Source organism: Ambystoma mexicanum, chromosome 6p, assembly GCF_040938575.1.
Source record: "Ambystoma mexicanum isolate Mex_15411 chromosome 6p, UKY_AmexF1_1, whole genome shotgun sequence".
Lineage (NCBI taxonomy): Eukaryota > Metazoa > Chordata > Amphibia > Caudata > Ambystomatidae > Ambystoma > Ambystoma mexicanum.
The window spans coordinates 103,946,567-103,957,496 of NC_090935.1; the positions used below are offsets into that span (position 1 = coordinate 103,946,567).

Genomic DNA, 10,930 nt, shown 5'->3' on the forward strand with positions numbered 1-10,930 from the left:
CAAGGACACAGAGAAGCAATTCACATGGCACTGGCTGGATATACATGAGCTCTCAGCACCATACTCGTAATGCCTCTAGCCTCGGCGTGCACGCTGCAGTGTACAGCATAACACGATTGGCCACAGTGTGAGGCCATGTGTGTGAGACATCATCTTGCTTCCTACATGATAGCTTACCTTTAGGCTGGCACGGTAAAGAATCGAACCCTTGATTCTGGAGACCCGGCAAACCTTATCCCTATTTAGCAGCTCGCTATCCCTAGTAAATAGCAACCCCGAAGTTACAGGCATTCATTGGCCTATTGATGACTTTCGGGTGGGCTTCATGCCAGGGCATGGGTCAGAGTTGGACAATCTAAGTGGAATGGGGATGATGGCAGTGTCTTTGCCCTCATCCTTTAAGATCTTCTACCAAAAATATACACCGCCAACCACCCACCATGGGTGGAGCTGTATTCCTCCTCTGTATTAGGTACCAAGTTCTAGCCTGGGTTCAGTCTTTTCTAACCCGGTGTACACAATCTGTCACCTTTTGTCTAATCACTCCTAGTGAGCGCTTGCAGAGCTTATCATGGAGCCCTTCATTATTTTATGTGTATACTGTCAAATTTGTTACCTGCATAGGAAGCTCTGACAGAACCGATTCACGTTCATGGTTTATCTTTTCATTGAAACATTGAGGACTCTCAGGTCGTATTGGAGCTAGTTCAGGAGCTACATGCCGCAGCAGAGAGGTTCTAATGCTGTGATACAACACACGATACACACACTGGCATCAACATTATGAAATATAAAAAATATATATATATATATTATAAAACTAAAACGGTATCATAAAACAATGTATATTTTGTGGTCCTCAACTTTCTGCTGCCCCACTGTATTTAGATATTGGGAGAGGGCACACATTACCTCATTGCAACAAGTAGACAGTGAGAAGAACAATTTTTCCAAGAACCGTCTCAACTCAGTGTCTCTCAAGACCAGTACTAACCAAGATGCCAGGAGGCATGAGTAGCTTGGATGGAAAAATATGAAATTAACACAGGTCAAATGCTGGCAGATGTGTGCACTGGAGCACATATCAGAGAACTTAAGGGGACAGAAAGCAAATGTATCAGAATCAGGGGACAATTTCTAAAGGTAGCTTCAGCCGATTGCATGCTTTTACACTGCCCCAAAAGAATACAGGCGTAGGGCGTTGTAGATTAAAAAGTTAAAAGGGGTAAAGATAAGGCGCCATGGATGAGACGATTGTATAGAGCTCACACTAGTAAAAAGGTCTCAATTTGGACTTTCGGATACAAGCAAATCATGAGGAAATTACGGAAAACAGTGATGTACCTGGAAGTGTCCGGGGGGAGGAGAGATTGAGGGGCGGTTCCAAAAATGTGATACTCATTAATAAGCAACCAACAGTGATGGGGGTAGATACGAATACCCGTTTGGAAAGACACTCATTCATTTACTGTATTCTGACTGTGAGATTTCCAATCATGAGGTTGTTTTGTTTTATTTATGAATGTGAATTTTTATATAAATTCAATTTGGGGAACACAAAAATGAACAAAGGCCTCTGGTTCACCAGACCCACAGTGAGGCAAACAATCTGGTGCTTCTATCGTTACTATTCTTATAGCATCAGTTGCCCCATGTGGCCACAGGTTTAACAGAAGTGGATGAAGCAGAACCGATTGAAGGTCAATACATTGAAAACATAAGAAATGCTGTGTGGCTCTGCATTGAAGAATGCATGCTGTTTAGATCATGAAGCAAACACTGATGCTGCTGAAATCTGCTCCTCTCTTCTCTGACCCTGGTCACTAGGGCCACGTCTATCGCCTTTTAGAAATGACAGAGTGGTCTCTGCCTTATCAATTATCGAGAAGGTGTGACCCACTATTTTCATCTTACCCGACTCCTGTATATTTCATGACTACTTTCCACAGAGTTCAATTGGTTAATGCTTCTATTGGCAGCCATCTGGTTTATTCCAAAGCCATTCATTTTGAACTCCCCAAATTCACAGTGTAAGGGTGCATAGGTAGGCTCAGACACAATACTCGTAGAATTTTGGATAAAGACTTTTGTTGATAATGAGTGGGTTACGAAATGCCTCGGCATCCCTAAAGTTTAGAGGGGTTTCCCTACCTCAGAGGAAACTAAGGAGATTGTCAGCAAGTCCGAAACTAAAAAGTCTGTCATTGTCGTGTCCTAAAAACCTGCATCTGTCCCTAACACTAACAAATCTAATATATGTGTGCAAGGTTGAGCTCTTCTCAAAGGAAAAAAAGGTTCTTTGTGTTTTCAAACCACAGAAAAGTTCCAGGTTTCCTTGGTAGTAAAATGTGTTGCAAAGATAATATTCCAAAATGCAAGGTTTCAGTCTTAGGGTTGTAAGTGGTTATTTGTACTGCGCTTAATACCCAGAGGTTTCTAAGCATGGACCCGTGGATCGAACCTGTGTTGCTCTGCGTCGTCTTGCTTCCAATGGAAGCACGTTGGCCCTGAGCTATTCTCCAGGAACAATGGCAGGGTGATCCAGTCAATATCTTCTGTTATGATAGATATGAGCTGGGGGATCATTCTAGAAACATCCAGGATACGTGATTTGTTCAAGGACGTTATTCCATTGCTTGTCTTCCCCACAGCCCATCCCACCATATTATTCCCGCCCACAGTTCCAGGCTAGTCCGTGACTGTGTGGCGTACAGAACCCTGCGCCACGCTTGCAAGGGTAAATCAAAATGCAAGATTTCAGTCTTAGGGTTGTAATTGATTATAATGCACTTAATACCCAGAGGTTTCTAAGCATAGACCCGGGGATCGAACCTGTGTTGCTCTGCGGAGCGTGTTGCCCCTCCCTGGTACGCCTTTCCCCTAGCTTGCTTCTTATATTAAGTCTCTGAATGGCTGCATAGGCACTGTTGTCTGTTTTCACAGTTCCTTTTTCTTACTGGCATGATATGCTCTGTTCCCAAGCGAAGGTTCCCAATGCTAGGGTTATACTCCTTTCCCCCTAGACGTCTTTTGAGAATACAACTCAAGAGGAACTGTTTCTCAGCTGTACAGTTCCCATATCCTGTCAGCTAGGCATGTCCTGCTACCAGGTTCAGCATTCCTTTACTTTCAGTCTTTCTTGATCTTCTTATTTTCAATCTCTCATGTTGGTACGGGCCCCTGACTCGCAATACTTTATGTGACTTGTTCGGTTTGCTTCTTAAGCACATGGTTATCTCTTGTGTTATCTCTTGTTTGGTGTAAGGTTCCAGACCCTCTTTCTCCATCTCCTTATCTCACCCTTGCCTCAGACCTCTAGCAGCTCCCGGGCGCTCAGTGTACAATTTTTTCTCTTCCTTGGTGGTCTACACTACTTCCAGGAGGCTCTAGCAGCGTTAAGCCGTCCAGCGGGGCCTGCAGCGTCCATGCAGACGGAGGCTTCTCTGCAATTGCGCGTTCTGTTCCTTCCGCACTTCGTCTCTCATCTGGTTCTGGCTCCTGTTCTCCTGGCATTCCCTCTCTCGCATCTCTACAGCACATTTGTTTGCGCCTGAGCTTGAACTGCGCTGGAACTCCCACATTGGACTGATGTATTCTTTGAAGCTGATCTTGGAAAACTAGGCCAGAGAGCTTTTTATAGAAGGGCAAAAGGGGCACTTGCTCATGGCCCCCACCTTGGAGAGGGTGCCCCACAAGGCTGCCTGATCTAAAGAAGTAAGATTCCATTGTTCACCAGACTTAATAGCACGTGTCCGGATATTTTATGGCATGTTGATGAGGTTCTAAGCCCATTACCTGTCTGTTTTGACAAGCATATCCTGCCTTGATCAATTAATCATGTAATGCCTTCTGTGTTCACGGTGGCATACATAGTTTATGTGTTCCTAACGGCATTTTTTCCTTCCTGCAGGAATTATGTTTATCATGTGCAAATAGCTAAAGTTGAAATGCATATTGAAAAAGTGAATGGCACAATCGTTTAGAAGTTAGCTCAGTGTGTCAAGCACTCATTGCAGAGATATGTGTTCATATGAAAGATTAGAATAGCATATTCCAGCAAAGCTGGATGAGCCTTTGCTATGTTTGAAGTTTATAAACCTACCTGCATATGTACTTTGTTTTATAGAACATCAGGTGCTATTTTCAGCAATGTACCTGCACCAGATAGGGGTTGCTATACAAACTAACATACCATCTGAATGGTGAAGGTCTAGAAAGTGGTTTGTTCAGATGGGGTGTTGTAAAACCTAGGCAATCGCCTCCAATGATGAGCCTCAACTGTTAGTCCAAGAGATGAATAAGTATCCAAATTCAAGACTGTGGAACAAAAGCATTCATGCTTGTATCCTGGCTTTGTCAGCAGACGATACAGTGATCCTGGTCAAATCATCTAATATATTTTACATTACTGTGCTGTCTTTTGTGAGGTTTGCCTTCTTGCATGCAGTAGTATTGTTTAGCCCATTACTTGATCGTTCTTCTTATGTAGGCCATTTAACTGGGGTGGTAGACTGAAGAGAGCATACCAGATGTTGCAGGGCTCAGGCAAGCATATTTTAAGTTCTGCTTGTTTGACAGACAAAACGGTTTGCTTTTTTGTAAAAGTCAAAGGTTTTTATGCACATTTATAAATGACAATGTCACAAGCCATTGTTTTGGAAGTATTTAAAGCTTTAGAATACGAAAGACAAACCCAGATTTAATGTGTTAAATCACATCGATTGGTATGCTGGTACTTATATCCTTCCCTTGATGATGGAGAGAATGTAGCTAGAATCATTCCCATTTTGCATAACACCCTTCTATAATATTTTGTTTTTCTAAATGGTCATGTTTGGTAATGTGATTTGTGTACCCTCCAAATCAGATGTATACAATGAGATTGTTTTAGTTCATGATAAGAACTGGAAAAGAAAGTGTTCAAATGCAGAAATTGCAGAGTTGGCACACATCCACTCCTTAACCAATGTTTGATCCTGGCCATCTCATTTAATCTTGTATTGCCTAACCTCTCAAAATTGCCAGTCCCTAAAACTTTCCAAATTGTCAGCCCTTGAGAGGGACTTCCTTCGCAGGGTATGATCTTCACAAAAGCCTCACTCATAGGTTCACTGGCTATAGTGTTGCTTCCATTATGATAGTGAGCATTGATATATTGCACACCACAGCCCTTGTTCCCTTGATATCTAATGGCAACACTATGTGAAAACCATATCCCACTTCTTATCTCAGTCTGTCTGGATACAGACACCTTCCTGGTAGCTTCTAATCTGCATCTACTATCCATGCTGTGGTATATGTAGCTTTCTCCTTCCTTCCAATTGGTCTCTTCTATCCATGCTTGAACACTTTTGCATTCTGTGAGGCAGCTAATGTGAGTTCTCTGTCTATTCTGGGTTACATGTACCTTTTACATACGGTCCTGCATTAATACTACAGGCTGCATACCTTCCTGGATGCTATTGATAACAAGTATCCTGTATCTATTCTAGAACAGAAGTAACCTCTTTGTAGACTGCTAATGTTAGCCTTCAAATACTACTAGCGCATTATTCTGATTAGAGCAAGAATGAAAAGGATAAGGGGACTTAAAGGGAGTAAACGTGCTTATTTTGAATGCTACAAGGCAGCATATCAACCTACAGGTTTTGATCAGGACGAGGGGGTGGGGGGTGCTACCAGATATCTTGATCACTTAATTCCTTTGGTTTGGTAAAGGGCGGTCCCAAAGATGTCCATGCCCAGAGCCCCAAAAGTGGTTAAGATGGCACTGAACTAGGCTGCTTGTTTGGTTGGTCGAAAGTGATCTCTGTACTCCTGGCCATCTTCTTCGTTACAGTACCATCTTTCAAGCTGCATGCACGATATTTTCTATTATCTGACTTGTCAATGCTGTTAAGTAGGTCAGTTTGGCTATATGCATAATACTTTGTGTTATTTGGTTTTTCCCTTTCATTATGTGGGATAGTTTGGCTACATGCATAATACTCTGGGTTTTCAATATTGTCATGTAGATTGATTTGGCTACATGCATGATATTTTTAGTATTGTCATGTAAGTTAGTTTAACTTGAAAAGAGTATATATTAGCTGCATCCGGCTGAATGACTTGGAGTTGTGAAAGGGATTGGTTGCGGTAATGCTGGGTGATGCCATGATTTTGGATGATGATTGGCCCCAATCCCATAAGGGAGCTCCTATCCCAGGGGATTTTCCATCGGTGTACCTCCCCTAGAGGCACTATTGTCAGAGTACGCACTGCCCTGGCCCAATGGGAAAAGTCTCCACCTTGGGAATAAGGGACGACATCCTCATATTTGTCACAACAGCCTGCAGAACATGAAGAGTGAGGCAGGCAATTTGCTAATGAGACTGGAATGGAGAGGGCAGTTTTCCTCTACCATGCCAACTTTGCACTTGCTGCCACAGTTTATGACCCTTTGAATGGCTCACTATGTGACTCAGCAACAGGGTTCTCCGCTTCTTCAGGATAGAGTCAAGCCATGCATTCCACCTTGGATACCAAGATCGGCTTCTCTACAAGTGCTCATTACACCTAAGTTTAGATTATCCAAATGTGGCAGCAGCTCCTTTGCTGTACGGTCAGACACACTCAACTCTATTCCAGCAGAGCATAGAACAACAGATTAGCTATAGTTTAGATAGCTTCACATGGTTGATTGGTAGAAAAACATGACTGACTTTGTTGACTATTTCCTTTGATGAGGTAGTTTACTCTAGCACCAAGATACCCTTGGTACCAAGATTCACTTGAGCTGAGCAAGCACGTTATACATTCCTTAACATATCATTCAAATAAAAGGGGGCCAAGGACTGGTAGAGGTATGACAGAAGATGTTCCAGTATTTCCAGAGGCAGAAAGAAATCAACCCGCTAGGCCAACCCAAGCAAGGGCTTTGCCCCAGAGGCCGACTAGAGAGTCGGATGGCAAGTCGTCAAGGCAGGAGAGCGGTCAAGAAGCATAGAGAATAGCTGGCATGATGAGTGTGGGTAGTGAGGAAGTTAGAGACATGGGTGAGTGCTGTTTCCATGGTGCAATGACTAAGAACAAATGTGCCTAATAAAATATATACAGACAGGCCACTTTCACTGCAGCAGTGCAACAAGTCAACACACTCAGGACACGAAAACTGAAATCCTGAAGGGTGACCCACAATGCAGGGAGTGAAAAGTTCAGATAAGTGCACGTCTAAATGAACAGGCCATCAATAACGCAACACTGAAAGGTGACACTACTAAATTAAAAACAAGTGTGCCACCTGCACGATACACCAGTAAAATATCAACAAATCACCAGCACTGCAGTACTGAAATATGTGTTACTCATAAAGGACACAAACACTCCAGTACTGCAAGAGGACCCTCACCTAAGGACTCACAAAGGACCAGATAGCAGCACTGTACTGAGAAGAGATCAGCCACACAGCAGGACCATAAGCAGTGCCCACTGTGTAAGTCATCTCTTCAATTATTAAAAGTTGGCCACATTGTAGGGCGAAAACACGAACACCTCCCACTGGTCCTGACCAATTACAATAATGAAATGATGAAACGTGGCCACGACTGTAGGGCTGATATAAAATCACCTCAAATGTGGTGAATGCATGGAAGTTGTCTAACGACGAGGCCCGGGATTTCACATTCTATTCGCATCTACATGGTGGGCTCTCCAGGATGGACCACATACGTGTTTCCGGATCACTGTTCCCTTTCATAGTGAGCGTTCTATCCACCAAGGGCTACATCGGATTATGCCCCAGGAGTCGCTTTGGATAGAGAGGCTCAGCGACTGGAAATCACAATTTCTGGAAGTCATACGATCCAATATTAAAAGATGGTGTGCTATGTCAGGAAATTGCAGACACTTTCTCAAACTTTTTTCAAGACAACAGCAAATCAGGGCAATCCTTGGTGACCATTTGGGGCGCTATGAGAGCAGTAATACGAGACGAGATAATAATACTTACGGCGATTTATACAAAGTCCCAAAGACTAATTTGATCACAATTAGAAGTTGCAGTTTGCAAAGCAGAGTCCGAACATAAATTGACTAAATCCTGTGCAGAACTACAAAATCTGAAATTAGCTTGGAGTAACCTGGAAGTACACATAGCAGATAGGTCAATACAAGCACTGCTTAAAACTAAACAGTGATAGTCAATAAGGCCAATCACCTGTTAGTTTATAAATTAAGAACGATCCGAAGCGCAATAAGAGAGATGAAATACGACGAGGAAGGGAAGTCGGATATACTTCACGCTTACTTCACAAAATTACTGACTGGGGAGTCATGACAAATGACAGACCTGACGCGTTATGTACAGCGCACAGGACTTCCCCGTCTGTCGGTGGAAAATCAACGCGAGTTAGAAGGCCCCATCTTAGCAACTGAAGTAGTATGAACAATTACATCCCATAAGGCTTCGGCCTGGGCACGGTGGCTTCTCATCTGCATCTTATAAGAAATTACAGTCAAACTGATCCCACACTTGAAAAATAATTTTCAGTCACGGTTATGATTACACCATCAATGGAGGAGTCTGTCATATTCAACACTGAAGCCTGGTAAAGACCTAGCATGCTGTGAATTGTACAGACCAATTACATTGATGAATAATAAAGCAAAAATCTATTCAAAGATCCTTGCACGCTGAGTAATGGCAATCCTCTCGGTAGTGATGGATGAGGACCACACAGGGTTCATAACAGACAGAAATACACAGGACAATATCCAGAGGCCACTTAACATTATAGACATCAAGAACATGCTTTGACATGTTTGACAAAGTGGTTTGGGAGCTCAGTCGCATATCACTGAACACATTAAGGTTTGGCCCAAACATTGGGAAACTGATACTGGCTAACTATCAGAAACCCTCAACGACTATCAGAATACACGGGGCCCGTACACCCAATCTAATCCTCACTCGTGATACCAGGCAAGGTTGCCTGTTTCCCCCTCTGATATTCGCCATGTCAATGGAATCATTTGCAAACAGGATCCGGGGTAATAAAACGATAAAGGGGATTGAGTGATGGCGAGGAGTATAAACTATCCCTTTATGTGGATGATGTTATGGTCACAATGCAGGACCATGACGCGTCTCCGCCAGCATTTTTAAAGAAACTGCTAGCAGCCGAAACCACAATTGCCTGCAACCGGAAGAGCTCAGAGAGCCTGATTCTGCAGATGTGGTGGATAAAGATGTGGGGTGTAATAATAGCAGAGAACATTACAAGGCTTAGAATGGGGTGGTATGGGCAATACCTGCATGCTTGGGCACCGTTTATAGAATATTCAGCAGAACACCAAGGATTGACTGTTAAACCGCCTTGATCAGATCCAACACCTTTGAATGACAAAATGGCGCTGGGTCGTTGTTTTGTATAAACTCAGATGTGAAAGGTGCAATGATTATAAATGTTGTACTACCATGTACCTTGCATGGGATTCTGTGACAGGACAATACAGAGAATATGTTGCGGAAGAAAAGATGCATGAATTATAAGTATCTTTACAATGTCCAATGTACAGTGTGCTTATCTGAATTCCCTCTGAGCCCAACTCATGCAGAAAGGCACACATCAATGTACAAGCTGTGCTCTAATACTGTGAAAAGAACCTGCTCTGGAGCAGATACTTCCAACCAGCTCAATCTTGCCTATGAAATTAAATCCCATGGATTCTCAATGGATCCATGGCATCTTGCCGCATGGGACATGTTACCGTATTTTATTCTAATGCTTTTGTAATGGGGCTAGCCCGTATACCCACAGTTCTACACCCACCTACCCCATCACACCTGACCACCCCCCAACCCTAGCCCATCAACCCTACTGCCGTTCCCCCCCTAAACCTACTCTGGTAAATTGTCCCACTGACCCAACGCAGTCGATCGGCTGTGGCCAGAAGGCGTGATATCTTCTCAACAACTAAAGATTCCGCCAGACTCATACTGAAGTCTCCTACTCTGTAATTTCAGACTCAATGACATTTTAAGGGGGTCATCAGTTACTATACCATAACATAAGATTCATTAGCATAACCTGACATAGCCTAACATATCATAACATAATGCAAGATACTACAACAAAGACAAGCCTATATCAGCGACCTGTCCATTATAAGCATGCTGAACTATAAGCCCGATAAATGTAACAACTGAATTCTTTTGGTTCTATTTTTCAATACTTATTGACCCATTTATGCACTGCAGCATTGCAGCACTACCTGAAAATAAAAGAGCTTTATAAAACAGTGACGTAGTATGAATACATAATCTGAATCTTTGGCCTCATTTAAAGCCAGTGATGAACTCACCTTTCTGTGGGCCAGATTTTAGATGGATGTCAAGTCCGGAACATCACTCGCACAGTTGTCCTGCCTCCCTCTCTTGTTATCTATCCCCTTTGTGGACCTCAGTGTTCTGTGCAATCGGTGTTCACTGCTCGACGTGAAGGGCAACACGTGACAGGTCACTTCTTTCAAACTCATGCGCAGTGCCCCTGTCCACGTGCCAAGTAAACAGGCGCAGCTTGGCTGCTCTGTGCAATAATGGCCGCGACCTTTTCACGTCTATTTCCATTTGTCTGCCTGCCTCTCCATCCGGAAGTCTTTTCATCTCTGTCAGGGTAGAGATTCCAGAAGTGTACTCAACAGCGCACTTTCACAAAGATTTTCCCAGGCAAACGTACTGATTGTCACGCTCACACTCTGCACGATTCCCAAAGGTTCACACGTAAAGCATGCATTTATAACCTTGCATGACAATATTTTGGATTTCCCGAGAGAAAGGTTTTGTCACGGAAAGAGGGAGAATTGAATGTTCCCATTGATTTGCATTGAGTTTAGGGATTTGTTTTAGGAGGGAGACAGTAAAAAACTGAAACAGTGATAAAACAGCAACATT

General features: G+C 43.1%; 1 protein-coding gene across 1 annotated transcript in view; it reads right to left on the minus strand.

Moving 5' to 3' along the window:
• The window catches only part of LOC138511246 (endonuclease domain-containing 1 protein-like), a 64,298-nt gene extending 53,826 nt beyond the window's left edge, over positions 1 to 10,472 (minus strand). Inside the window, exon 1 of the mRNA XM_069626787.1 lies at positions 10,342 to 10,472. The gene's annotated coding sequence lies outside the window, so the exon portion shown is untranslated. The remainder of the gene's footprint in view (positions 1 to 10,341) is intronic.
• Between the last annotated feature and the right edge of the window lie 458 nt (positions 10,473 to 10,930).